Here is a 15048-nt window from a genome sequence, read left to right as displayed (position 1 = left end):
CATTGGTGCTACCTCCTGCACCCACACACAACTCACTGACTTCATTCATTTCACCACTAACTTCCATCCGGCACTCAAATACACCTGGACCATTTCTGACATCTCCCTACAGTTTCTAGATCTCATCGCAGTTGACAGGCTTCTGACCGACATCTACTATAAACCCACTGAGTCCCATGGCTATCTGGACTACACTTCTTCCCACCCTGCTTCCTGTAAGGACTCCATCCCCTACTCCCAATTCCTCCGTCTACGTCGCATCTGCACCCAGGACAAGGTGTTCCAATCCAGGGCATCGGAGATGTCCTCATTCTTTAGGGAATGGGGGTTTCCCTCTTCTACTATATTCTATACCCCGTAACTCCGCTCTCACTCCCCATCCCCCCACTAGTAACAAGGACAGATTCCGCCTTGTCCTCACCTTCCACCCTACCAGTCGTCACATACAACAGATAATCCTCCACCATTTTCGCCACCTCCAACGGGATCTCACCACTGGCCACATCTTCCCATCTCCTTCCCTTTCGGCTTTCGGCAGAGAACGCTCCCTCCATAACTCCCTGGTCAATTCTTCCCTTCCCACCCAAACCACCCCCTCCCCTGGTACTTTTCCTTGCAACCGCAGGTAATGTTACACTTGTTGCTTTACCTCCCCCCTTGACTCCATCCAAGGACCTAAGCAGTCTTTCCAGGTGCGGCAGAGGATCACCTGCACCTCCTCCAACCTCATTTATTGCATCCGCTGCTCTAGGTGTCAACTGCCCTACATCGGTGAGACCTCGCGTAGGCTTGGAGATCGCTTCGCCCAACACCTCCGCTCAGTTCGCAATAACCAACCTGATCTCCCGGTGGCTCAGCACTGCAACTCCCCCTCCCATTCCGAATCCGATCTTTCTGTCCTGGGCCTCCTCCATGGCCAGAGTGAGGCCCCACCATAAATTGGAGGAGCAGCAACTTATATTTTGCTTGGGTAGTTTACACCCCAGCGGTATGAACATTGACCGCAAATTTCAGGTAGTCCCTGCTTTTTTCCTCTTTCCCCTCCCCTTCCCAGCTCTCCCACAGCCCACTGTCTCCGCCTCCTCCTTTCTTCTTCCCCCCCCACATCAGTCTGAAGAAGGGTATCGACCTGAAACATTGCCTATTCCTTCGCTCCATAGATGCTGCTTCACCCACTGAGTTTCTCCAGCATTTTTGTCTAACTCCATACAGTCAGTGCCCATAGACAGGATCGAACACAGGTCTCTGGCGCTGTAAGGCAGCAACTATACCGTGCCGCCCCATCACTTCAGCAGCCTCTTTAGCACCTTATCAAAGGGCTTAAATAAGGCCTCCCACATTTCTCCAATATTCCAAAGACGTGCACGTTTGTAGGTTAATTGGCTTCTGTTGGTGGCCTTGCTGAGGCAGCATGAGGTGTAAATGGAATCAATGGAAGGGAGGTTAGTTTGTGTGATGGCCTGGGCTGCGTCCACCATTCTCTGCAATTTCTTGCGGTCCTAAATAGTGCTGTTCCCAAACTATGCTGTATATCTAAACTAACCTAAAATAAACTAACCTAAACTAAACTAAGCAGAACTAAACTGATCTAAACTAAACTAAACTAAACTAAACCAAAGAAGCCAATGAGAATGAGGACATAAACGTTCACTGGCTGTAGTCATTGTGAACACAAAGGAAGATGGTTGCTGTAATTGTTACAAGTTCATCATTGCTGCCTTAGGGCAAGACCATCATAAAGCACCTCGCATTTTACCAGCAGATTACTGCTTGAAAAGTGGTGTGTTATTCAAAAACATGTAAATCAAACATATAAACACGTGTCTATGCTGTCAGCGGTAAATTTGAGCACCAGCATTCCCAAGTCCCTTTGCACCTCCGATTTCTAGATTCTCTCCCCATTTAGAAAATAATCTACGTCTTTATTCTTATTACCAAAATGCATGACTCTGCACTTTGCTGTACTGAATTTCATCTGCCACTTCTCTGCCCACTCTACTAACCTGTCCAAGTCCTTCTGCAGTGTCCTTGCTTGCTCTACATTCCCTGCCCATCTGCAATTTAAGAGATTTTTGGATAGGCATGTGGCTGTGCAAGGAATGGAGGTAAACGGATAATGTTCAGGCAGATAAGAGTTTGTTTTGGCATCATGTTCGGCACAGACAATGTGGGCCAAAGGGCCTGTTCTTGTGCTTTACTGTTGGGTGTTCTGTGTTCTATGTTAATTACCCCAGGTGTTCACCATACTTGCAGTCTAATCGCACCTTAAAGAACAAGAGGTTCCAAGGTGGTGCAGGTCAGAGTTTAGAGATCCAAAATGGTTTTCAACTCAATGTGGCAGGCACAGTGGCCTCACGGTTTGCCTCCTGCTCTGCCTGTGTCCTGCACCATTCCAGTCTGGAGTTGTTTTTGTGAACCATGTTTTACACACTCGCGGGTCTTGAGATATCTGCGGGTGACCTTTGAACCATCGGCTATCAGTTCCGGGCACTGATTGATTAGACTAAACATTAATCAGGGAACAAGTTGTAGTTAGATTTGGTTAGGACATTAAGGTTTTGAAGTGTTGGAAAAATTTCAAAGCGAGTGAGACAATGAGACCACTGGTTAATGCGAGACAGTGATAAGTCACTACACAGTAGCAACATTAGTATTAACAGAAGAAAAGAATAAATGTAAAGGTACAGGTAACAAAGTGCTCAGAGCAATGGCTGAAATGAAGCACCTGGTGATTTTAATAGCTACTGGGCTGCTATTGTCCTTCGTTGATTCTCAAATGCCAATGGACCGAGATGCACATTTTGTGCATCTTTGTGGCGAGGATTATGTAAAAACTGTGCTTCATATCTGTGGCGGTGATGACCAAGACTCTCTACTTATTCTCCAGTCTGGTGAGTATTGAAATGATTGAAATTGGAAAGATAGTTTCTGATCTTCCTCAGGGTAGGTAAATGTAATTGCAGTTACACTCTGATTTAAAGCAGTACAAGGTCCTGCTGTGGAAGTAGAGATATTGCATCACAGTACCAGAGAGCTGGGTTCAATCCTAGCCTCAGGTGCTGTCTCGGCAGCTCTGTGGAGTTCTTCTGAGTGCTCCTCTGTAAGGTTAATTGGCTGCTGTAAATTGAGTGGGTAATGAATGGCAGATTCTGAGGAGAGTTGATTTGTTGGAAGGAACAGCAGATGCTGGTTTAAACAGAAGATAGACACAAAAAACTGGAGTAACTCAGCGGGACAGGCAGCATCTGTGGAGAGAAGGAATGGGTGATGTTTCGCGTCTGAGGAAGAGTCTCGACTTGATACATCACCCATTCCTTCTCTCCAGAGATGCTGCCTGTCCAGCTGAGTTACTCCAGCTTTTTGTGACTATCTTCTGAGAAGAGTTGAGAAGGATGTGGGTAGAATGGGATTAATGTGGATTGGTGTAAGTAGGTGCTTGAGGGTCATTGTGGACTCTGTGGGCTGAAGGGCATGTTTCCGTGTTATATATCTCCAAGATCGTGAGGAATACACTGATCATGTTAGCTTCCTGATTGAAATGCTGTTAAATTTACTCGAACCGGAAGGTCTCTGTTTTCATCTTTATTTTTATTGAGCTTCACTAGTCAGAACGCTAGAATTGGCCTCAACAGCAATACAAACAGGTTAACTCAATTAGTCAACCTTGATAAGGGACACAAAAAGCTGGAGTAACTCAACGGCTCAGGCAGTATCTCTGGAGAGAAGGAATGGGTGACGTTTTGGGTCGAGACCCTTCTTCAGACTGATAAGGGACTCCAGATTTTGGAATCTTGTGCAAAAATTAAACAAAGTATTGAAGGAACTCAGCGGGTCAGGCATTATCAGTGGAAGGAAATTAACAGATGTCATTATGGGTTGGGATCCTTCTTCAGACTGATGGAATAAAAGAATACTAGCTGGTAGAAAGAAGTGAGGGGAAGGGGTGGGGCAAGAGCTATTGATAAGTGGACCCATGTGAGGAGGGTGTAGGAAGGAACTGCAGATGCTGGTTTAAACCGAAGATAGACACAATAAGCTGGAGTAACTCAACCCTTCAGAAGGGTCTTGACCCAAAACGTCACCTGTTCCTTTTCTCCAGAGATGCTGTCTGACCCGCTGAGTTACTCCAGCATTTTATGCTTGTCCGTGTGAGGAGGGGTTGATTAGCAGATAAATCAGGCATGATAAAGAAACACGGAGATAATAACCAAGACTTGAGGTGGAGAAGAGAAATGGATGCCAATGGTGAAATCTGACAAGGAAACATAGAACATAGAAACATAGAAAATAGGTGCAGGAGTAGGTAATTCGGCCCTTTGAGCCAGCACCACCATGTAATATGATCATGGCTGATCATCCAAAATCAGTACCCCATTCCTGTTTTTTCCCTGTATCTCTTGATTCCCTTAGCCCTAAGAACTGATTCTAACTCTCACTTGAAAACATCCAATGAATTGGCCTTCTGTGGCAGAGAATTCCACAGATTCATAACTCTCTGGGTGAAAATGTTTTCTTCAGCTCAGTCATAAATGGCCTACCCCTTATTCTTAAACTGGACTCCCCCAACTTGGGGAACATTTTTCCTGCATCTAGCCTGTCCAATCCCTTAAGAATGTTCTATGTTCCTACAAGATCCCATCTCATCCTTCTAAATTCCAGTGAAAGGAAGGAAGGCGTGGAGTGAAATGTAGAACCTAATGGAGAGATGTTAAAGTCAGGCACTAACACTCATACCTTGATATGTATCAGAAGCCTCTTGCCCCTTCTGGATCTGTAGACGCAGCCCTAATGCAGAATCATTATGTGTTTTGTTAAAATTTCCCAGTAGCCAATTTCTAGGAGTCAGTTGTACATTGTTACTAATCATTAATACAGGAAGATAGATAGGGTTTGGGTAGAATTGTAATGTCAGATTGAGAATTGAGTGATTAAAATTCAAACTGAAATATTGGAAATGTAAAATAGTTTTGAAATTACCCATAGAACATGCCAAATACTTTACAATTTTTCCTTACATGTTTCTGGGGGCTTTCCTTAATGCACAAGTCTATTTGTTCAGATTTGGCAAGTGAAGTGAGTTACAATTAACACTTAAAGAACCAATCCACCCGAAACTGGCAATCAAAGGGTTGAGGCACTCATTGAGGGATGGGTATTTCATTGGAACATCTCCAATATCATGGACGTCGGATGAAGAAAACCCAAGGAACATCTTGTTTTGCCTTGTTTTTTTTTTACACAAAGGATGGTGGGTGTATGGAGCGAGCTGCCAGAGGAGGTAGTTCAGGCAGGTACGATAGCAACATTTAAGGAACATTTGGACAGGTACATGGATAGGGTAGGTTTAGAGGGATATGGGCCAAAAGCAGGCAGGTGGGACTGGTGTAGATGAGCATGTTGGGCGGTGTGGGCAAGTTGGGCCGAAGGGCCTGTTTGTCACGCTATATGTCTCTATGACTCTATGACTCTATCTGGAGTTACCGAGGGGGAGTTGGAGATAGTCTGAGGAAATTCCTAGCCAGCTTCCTTTTCAGCCAACTGTTGTTTATGTACATGGAACTTCCTACATCTGGATATGTACAATAAATATCCCAGTGGCAAGATTGTGTGATGGAGTTTTCTTCCTGTTTCGTTATTGTCGGAATACTGAAGGTCCACCATTGCCGATGGGGATGTATTTAATTTATTACCAGCATTATTTACTTAACACTTAATTTTTAAATAATTTTCGTATCTAGTTATCCATTTTAGTCTGTGTTTTCTCAGATTATGGAAGCTGTAATATATAATAGGATCAATCCCCATTATATTAAATCATAACTTCAAGAAAGAGTTCCCAATTCAGATGAACCATTCCCAGCATTGAACGAGTTCAGGCTTCAGGTTGTTATTTCCCTGCTCTGCTTATCAACTTTTCCAGCTACTTTAAATTTCACATGGGCCTGTTGTTGTTTCGGACTTTTTTCCCCAATACACTCAAAGCCCTGTCCCACGGTATGAGTTCATTCCAAGAGCTCTCCCGAGTTTGCCCTGATTCGATCTCGGAGATTTACGGTAATGGCCACTCGTCGGTACTCGGGGCTCTCTGTTGGACATTTTTCATCATGTTGATAAACCTTTACGAGTCTTAACGTGCTTACCTGCCATTAGCGAGCCTTCTCGAGTACCTGCCGTTAACGTTATGAGCCACTAAGAGAGGTCCCCGAGCTCCGACGTACCCGCTACGTTCGTTCTCCATGCTTACCCTGAGTTCGATTTTTTTTAAACTTGGGAGAGCTCTTGGAATGATCTCATACCGTGGGACAGGGCCATTAGGGTTTAGTCCTGGTGCTGTCAATCCTGAGACAATGATTTTTAATAATGTTTGACCAATTTACTAGGTGTCTACATCTGGCTAACTGTATTGTCGGGATGTTTAATTATAACCAATGGGTGTGTACTGGTGAAGGGAAAAAATACATTCTGAAGGTTTATTTTTTGTTCCTCTTTGGCAGAGGGATATGGGCACCTGATTGGTCATTGGTCATTTTATAACAATAACTACCATGATTGAATGGCAGAGTTGACTTGATGGGCTGAATGGCCTAATTCTACTCCTATAACTTGTGAACTACCACAACATGACCCACAATATGCGCCATAATTCAGATCTAAAGTTGCAAATATCAACACCATTGATCTTCTGATCATGTCACAGGTAGTTCACAAGTTATAGGAGTAGAATTAGGCCATTTACATTATATAGATATAAATATTAAATGTAAAAAAACCCCAAAGTGCTGGAGGTAATTGTACCTTAATTGGTACACATGACAATAAACTGACCTTTGAACCTTTGAATCCAACTGGCCAGGCAGAATCTATGCAGTGAAATGGACAGATGACCTTTCGGGTAGGGTCTCCCCTTCAGATGACATTATTAAATCAAACTAATTAAATACATTAATTTCAATAATCAAACAAAGTAATGAAAACAATATATATTTAAATCATGTCTGATCTCCAGTCTTCTAATGAAGCCCATTCTAAAGAATGACCTGACATGGACTCAGAACAAAATTTCCCATTATAATCTGGGAAATCCCTGCCATGTGGGAAATTTCTTTAATGTTCAGTGGTCCAGTGGTGGAGGAGAATGATGAATCCATTGAGCAAGGCTGGAATTTACAGTAGTTCTGTGCAAACTATCCTCAAGCTTTATCTACCTCCAATATGGAAAGAGGTTTCCAGCTGTCCACCCTATGTATACCTTTCATAATTTTATATATCACACCCATGACTCCTTTTAACATCCTCGACTCCAGGGAGAACAGAGCTGGCGTTTCCAGTCTCTCCTCATAACTGAACAGTTCCATCCTAGACAACATCCTGATGAATCTCCTTTTCTGCATCTTCTCCAGTCCTATCGCATCTTTCCTTAAACGGGTGACCGGAAATGCATGCAGTGCTCTGACAGAGGTCAGACCAAGGTTCCACAAGTTGGACCAAAGCCTTCTTACTTTTGTATTCAATGCCCAAGGTTGGGGCAGATCGTGTTGGCTACGTCTTTTGATTTCAAGGGAAAGAAACGACATCAGACTAATGTAGTTTCTTCCTTTTGAAACCAATAGCCGAAGCCAACACGATCTGGCCCAACCTCGAGCATTGAATACTTTACCAAAACTTCTTGCAATAAAGATGAACATACCAATGCTGTACAAAAGTATTCAAACAAAGACTGAGGAAAAGAAGTGGTAAGCATCATAGGAACCTATTGTTGGAAGTAATGGGCAGTAAGAAATAAAAGCTGGATGTTTTGAAGGAATTGGGATAGAATATTGGCCAGGAACAAAGTGAACAATAGAAACAACTAATAGAAATAAACTAGAAGATTACTAAATTAAAATCAATAATGTTATCTTTATAGTTGGTTCACATAATGTGAAAGAGCATGGAACAACATAGTAATGATTCAATAATTTGTTAAAAGTTTTGTTTTAATGTTCTTTGGTATGTTTTATGTGGGGGGAGGGGGAAGGGGATTGGAGGAAACTTTTTTTCAAGTTCTTACCTTCCCGGAGATGTGATCAATTTTCGGATCACATTCCGAACGCCGCCGGCTACGGGAGTCAAGATCATCCCGTCAACGGAAGGCTCTAGGCCCCCGACCGAGGAAGGACAAAAGGAAGGACTTGAACTTTAATTTGCCTTCCATCACAGTGAGGAATGTGTAGGAGTCACTGTGGTGGATGTTCATGTTAAAATGTGTTTTTGACTGATCTGTTACTTGTAAGACTGACCTGGCCAATGAAATTCCTCATATGTTGCAAAACATACTTGGTGAATAAAGTGTGATTCTGATTCTGATTCTGATTCCGGAAATACGTGGCTTTTCGATGGGCACATGGAAGTGCAGGGAATATATGGTTCAGGTACAGGCAGATGTGATCAGCATAACCATTGTGGGCCGAAGGTCCTTTCCTTTGCTGCGCTGTTCTATATTCTAAGAATTAGTCATGAAGTTATATGTGATAGGAGTAGAATTAGACCATTCGGCCCATCGTCTACTCCGCCATTCACTCATGGCTGATCTATCTCTCCCTCTTAACTCCATTATCCTGCCTTCTCCCCATAACCTCTGACACTTGTACTAATCATCAAATGTACTAATATTTCGACATATAACTTTAACACAGAATTTGATCTCAAGATCTCTGCTTCAGATTTAATAATCTTGTTTCTTTTTCCACATTTAAGCATCCGTTGTTCGGGATACCCCGGTGTGGTTGTAGAATTCCTGCCGCTGGATCACCACGGAAAGTCATAAGGTCATAAGGTCAATTAGGGCAAATGACTTAATGGGCTGAGCCTTTTCATTGCTAGTCGACATGATGGGGATTTAGGTTTTGGGAGAATGATGGGGAAATCCTTGGAGAGATATTGGAAATGTACTTCACACATAGGCAGGTCCACTGCTGAAGTGAGTTAAGTGGCACAGTGGAAGAGCCTTGGTCATTGTTTTAATGTACAATACAACAAGATGATTTGGGAAGCAGAGGCCCGGCAATGTTTCATTGTTTTCATGTCTTTATAGGATGCAGGAATTGCCAGCTAAACCAGGCATTATTCCTCATCCCTAATACCTTTCAAATTGGGAGATTAACCTGTTTCTTAAAAGGCTACAGTCACTAAGAGTCTCACACTGCTGAGAGTTTTGTAAATGTGCGATTTTGGTCCCAGAGCTCTATGATTAAATGCAGCATTTCTTCACACCTCCTGTTTTCTCCAGTGTTGTGTAGGGATGTGAGGTTGACAAGATAATGTGCATTTCAATGGAATATTGGACAAGTAGTTACAGGTAGTTGAATCAGTTCGCCAATATTGAAGCTCTCTCTCCAACCACAATGGCCTCGAGTGAGGCTGCCATCCGTGAGCACAAAATCATTGGTTCTAAGCCCAGAGCAAAATAAATGAAACTATTGTAAAACTACAACGAATCTGTTGGATATTGGGCAACTGTAGAGGCATGGTCACTTTGCCACATTGCAACATTCGGAGGGACTTCTCTGGGGCTGCTCTGAATGTCTAACTCTAGAATTGAGACTAAAATTAAATGTTCATTTGTTGACTCATATTGTAACTACATTTCTGCCACCGCTAATGCAAAATATGCCTTTAGTTTCTATCCAGTTGAATAGTCAGAATAGTCCACAATTAGTATAACTTTCTCTGTGCAACAAACTACTTGAATAGCAGAGACTGTGAACTCTGCTGTTTAGTGTGGGAGTCAGGGAATTTGGGAAGAAGGCAGGAGAATGGGGTTAGGAGGGAGAGATAGATCATCCATGATTGAATGGTGGAGTAGACTTGATGGGCTGAATGGCCTAATTCTTCTCCTATCACTTATGACCATATGACCTTATAAGCATTCACTCTTTGAAGTAGAGAATGGGTGTGTGTGTGTCAGGTATGGGAGGACAAATGTAAAATCAATCAAAATAATTTGCTGATACTCATAGATCTATATTTCAGTTCTAGGTTCCAGTGAAGAAACACGTGATTATGAATTCTACAGGACAATGAATATGAAGAAAATTGAGGAGATGACCGACGAGGATGTGCTTCACTCGCTCGAATCATTTTATGGGCAGCGACCTTATTTCATGGTTGCCAATGAAAATGGGGAAATACCTGCTGATACTAAGCAAGGGGTCAAGCAGCAGCCGGTGTTTCCAAGTGGGCTCACCCAAACAAGGATGGGCAGAAATATAATGACAATCCGAGAAAAATGTTGTCAAATTAGCTGTACTGCTGGAGAGATCTTTAATTTGTGTGCAGTTCTACAGTGACATCAATGTGTTCTAGTTTGTAGGATGGATGTAAATGTATATAAGAATTTGCAATGAATCAATTTGATGACAGAAGTGTAGGTTCTTTGAATTCAAGCTCCCAACAATGACTTCTTGCTAATAGCCCATTTTGGGAATCAGGTTGTAGGGATTACCAGCTCCTATAGGACCTCTTGTCCATGATGGTTGGAAAATCCTGAACAGTCTGATGACCTCTGCACCTGTAGATCAGCCATGATTGAATGGCAGAGCAGACTTGATGGGCCGAATGGCCTAATTCTGCTCCTGTCACTTATGATTTTGACCTCTATTCCCACAATGGGGAAGGTGAGGTCAACTCACGTGCGATTGCTAAATTCATCAGATTCATCTTATGTTCCACAGTAAAGTAATTCTAGTGGGGGGTCTGTGTGCTCTTATCTTCACGATGAATTTCTAAATAATAGTAAAGATAATTTGCAAGTGATATTGATTCAGTTCAATTTCATTCTCTGACCAATTATACTTTTGCAAGCATTTTGTTTCATTGGAGGAGGGTGATCAATTAGTTCTCTATTATCATCTGCACATCATTAGACATAACAACTCCCCAGGGTGGAAAACTCTAAATGATTCACAACTGTGTGGTGAAGAAATATCCCCTGAATTGAGACCTAACTGGCCGGATTCTTATTTTAAGGCTGACCCTTGGTTCTAGTGTCCTCATCCAGGAAGGGTGTCCTCACCAGAAAAACTTGGTAAGTTTCAGTGTGATCATTTTGCATTTTTCTAAACTGAATAATACAGAGGAATAGCCAACCCAGATTCCCCCAAAATGCAGCAAACACTTACCACTCCAGGTTCTAGGCTGGATCATTCTGGCTGAGCCTTGCTGACATCCTTGAAAATTATCTCTACACAATTTTCAACTTAACAACATCTTTCCTATAACAGCCTGACCAAAACTGTACACAAAATTCTAAATGTGGCCTCACCAATATCTTGTACATGACCTTCCAACGGCTGTACTCAATACTCTGACTGATGAAGGCCAATGTGCCAAAAGCCTTCTTGATCATCCTATCTACACCACTTCCAAGGGACTATGTAATTGAACTCCGAGATCCCTCTGCTCTACAACACTCCCCAAAGCCCTGTCATTCACTGTGTAGGTCCTGCCCAGTTATACTTCCCCAAATGCAACACCTCATACTCACTCTATTAAATTCACCCAACCATCCCTCGACCCACCTGCCCAATCAATTGAGATCCTGCAGCAATTTTGACAACCATCTTCACTATCTACAATATCACCCACCTTGGTGTCTTTCCGCAGACTTGCTAATCATGCCTTGTACGTTCTCATCCAAATCGTTCATGTAGATGACAAACAGCAATGGGCCCAGCACTGAACTCTGAGGCCCAATGTCACAGGAGTCCAATCCAATAAAACAACCTTCCACCATCACCCTCTTTCAGTCCAAAAAAAGCAGCCTTCCACCATCTCTTTGGAGCGGGTACAGAGGAAATTCACCAGTGTGATCCCTAGGGTGGACCAATTCAATTATGTGAAGAGACTGGTGACATTGGGTGTGTTCACCCTAAAGCTGTGGAGGTCAAGAGTGGACATGATTGAAGTCTATCAAATTGGATATCAATTCTCTATATCTCAGTGACAGTAATAAACCTAAACCTAAACCTCTGCATGTAGACAAAGCCTTTACTTCTAGTAAATATTACCTATTCCTTTACAACCAGCAAAGTTGCCATGCTGGTAATTTGCTGGTATATTTCTCGACAGTTTCAACATCCATCATAAAGTGTTTCACCATGGTTGGAAATTCGTCCCAATTTTTAAGTAATGCCAGTGTGTTGAATTGTGTTTCCAAGTTTGAATGAAACCGAACTACTAAAGCTGAATTGATTTGTGCACATTTTATTACATTACATGGTCAAAATGTACACCAGGTGGCAGATTTTACCCTCCTATTTCAGCTCTGCCTTCTCGTTGAGTCAAGAGTGGTTAGTTGTCATTTACACAGGGAACAGAACTATCAAATCCTTCCATTCTGCAGATTTTATGGGAACATTAAATGTTCAATAAACAATAATGCAGCAAATTATGAATATTATACCAGTTAACCAAACAATAATAGTGCAAATCGCAGTACGTAGTCCAACGTTTATACAAAGTCCATAGTACTTCATGGTGCCACTGTTTTAATTTTAATCTGACACCCACATAAACCAATTGAGGGCCACATGACACAAACTTGTTGCACGTAGCATTTTGTAATTCTATCAAAATTGAACATTGGTTGGAGCCATGGTGGGTTTGGAGATGGGACTTGACCAATTGGGCGTGAAACTCGGAGGACGTCCCAACATGTCAATCTGTGTAAAAAAAAAACAATGGTTAATTCGGAGGAGATAGCAAAAGTGAGAAATTAGTACTGCAACAGATATTGCCTAGTTATGAACTAACGAAGATTTAATGAAGCTCTGGGGCTAATCTAGCCGCCATCAACAGGAAGAGGAAACCTGCTGCTGTAGTAAAGGTGGTGTGGCTGAAGCTGGCTGAAGAGGTCAGCAGTAGAAGCATCTTCCAACACTCTCAAATTCAGAGCAGGAAATAATATAATGATGCCCGGTGATAGTCAGGAAAGATGAGCACAGATGCACTTCCATTACATCCTGTTCATCGCACATTTACACTCATTAGCCTTCCTTTCCTCACACCTAGGTTGGCCACTTTTCCCTTGTCTTAACACAGGATAATAACTTATGAAAGTTGGGAAGGTATACTCATACTGACCATCCTATGCCACCATCATGCAAGGTTATTCAGACATAGCAATGAAACACAAACCTTCCAACGGACATCAAAACACTAAAATGAACAAGATACATCTGCTAATTATTACAACATTGTACAACATTAATAATAAGCAAAGTAAATATTAAAAAACTCAGTAGAAAACTATAATTTACTCTTTAAAGCCAAAGCCCTTAGTTTAATTTGACGATGCAGTGTGGAAACAGACCCTTCAGCTCAATAAGTCCACACCGCCCACCGACCACCCGTTCACATTAGTTCTATGTTATCCCACTTTCTCATCCATTCCTTACATTAAAACATAGGCCAATTAACCTACAAACTCACACATCTTTGCAATGTGATAGAAAAACTCTTGTAATTGAAGCGTTTGTAATGCTTCCTGTGACTTGTATTTTTCATTTGAAGTAATCTTTTGTAAATTCTATATATTTCACAATAATTTATAACCAAGTTCGCACAGCCAAAGTAAAAATGTGCCCATTCAAAGTGAGAGAGTGGTGGGTGCCTGAAACATGGTGCCAGGGGTGGTGGTGGAGGCTGGTACAATAGTGAAATTTAAGACATTTTTGGATAGGCACATGGACATGCATGGAATGGAAGGATGCGAATCGTGTATCATGATCAAGAAGATTAGTTTAATTTGCCATCATGTTTGGCATGTTATTATAGGCTAAAGGTTATTGACCATGTGCGGTACTGGTTTATGTTTCACGTCCCATTTATTAAAAAATTGTAGAGCTACACGGGAACTGTTAGCAAATCTATGAGATAATGGAATCTCTCAACCGCCATAAGGTCATAAGTGATAAGAGCAGAATTAGGCCATTCGGCCCATCAAGTCTACTCCGCCTTTCAATCATGGCTGATCTATCCCTCCCTCCTTACCCCATTCTCCTGCCTTCTCCCCATAACCGCTGATACCTGTACTAATCAAGAATCTATCTATCTCTGCCTTAAAAATATCCATTGACGGCCTCCACAGACTTCTGTGGCAAAGAATTCCACAGATTCGACACCCGCTGACTAAAAAAATTCCTCCTCATCTCCTTCCTGAAGGAACGTCTATTCATTCTGAGGCTATGACCTCTAGTCCTAAACTCTCCCACTGGTGGAAACATCCTCTCCACATCCACTCTATCCAAGCCTTTCACTATTCGGAATGTTTCAATGAGGTCCCCCTCATTTTCCTAAATCGACAAAGTCCCAGAGTACAGGCCCAGTGTCATCAAACCATGTATGCATTAGAAACATAGAAACATAGAAATTAGGTGCAGGAGTAGGCCATTCGGCCCTTCGAGCCTGCACCGCCATTTAATATGATCATGGCTGATCATCCAACTCAGTATCCCGTACCTGCCTTCTCTCCACACCCTCTGATCCCCTTGGCCACAAGGGCCACATCTAACTCCCTCTTAAATATAGCCAATGAACTGGCCTCAACTACCCTCTGTGGCAGAGAGTTCCAGAGATTCACCACTCTCTGTGTGAAAAAAAGTTCTCCTCATCTTGGTTTTAAAGGATTTCCCCCTTATCCTTAAGCTGTGACCCCTTGTCCTGGACTTCCCCAACATCGGGAACAATCTTCCTGCATCTAGCCTGTCCAACCCCTTAAGAATTTTGTAAGTTTCTATAAGATCCCCTCTCAATCTCCTAAATTCTAGAGAGTATAAACCAAGTATATCCAGTCTTTCTTCATAAGACAGTCCTGACATCCCAGGAATCAGTCTGGTGAACCTTCTCTGCACTCCCTCTATGGCAATAATGTCCTTCCTCAGATTTGGAGACCAAAACTGCACGCAATACTCCAGGTGTGGTCTCACCAAGACCCTATACAACTGCAGTAGAACCTCCCTGCTCCTATACTCAAATCCTCTTGCTATGAAAGCCAACATGCCATTTGCT

The sequence above is a fragment of the Leucoraja erinacea genome, chromosome 3 (assembly GCF_028641065.1).
Source record: "Leucoraja erinacea ecotype New England chromosome 3, Leri_hhj_1, whole genome shotgun sequence".
Classification (NCBI taxonomy): domain Eukaryota; kingdom Metazoa; phylum Chordata; class Chondrichthyes; order Rajiformes; family Rajidae; genus Leucoraja; species Leucoraja erinaceus.
This window is presented reverse-complemented; position numbering follows the sequence as displayed.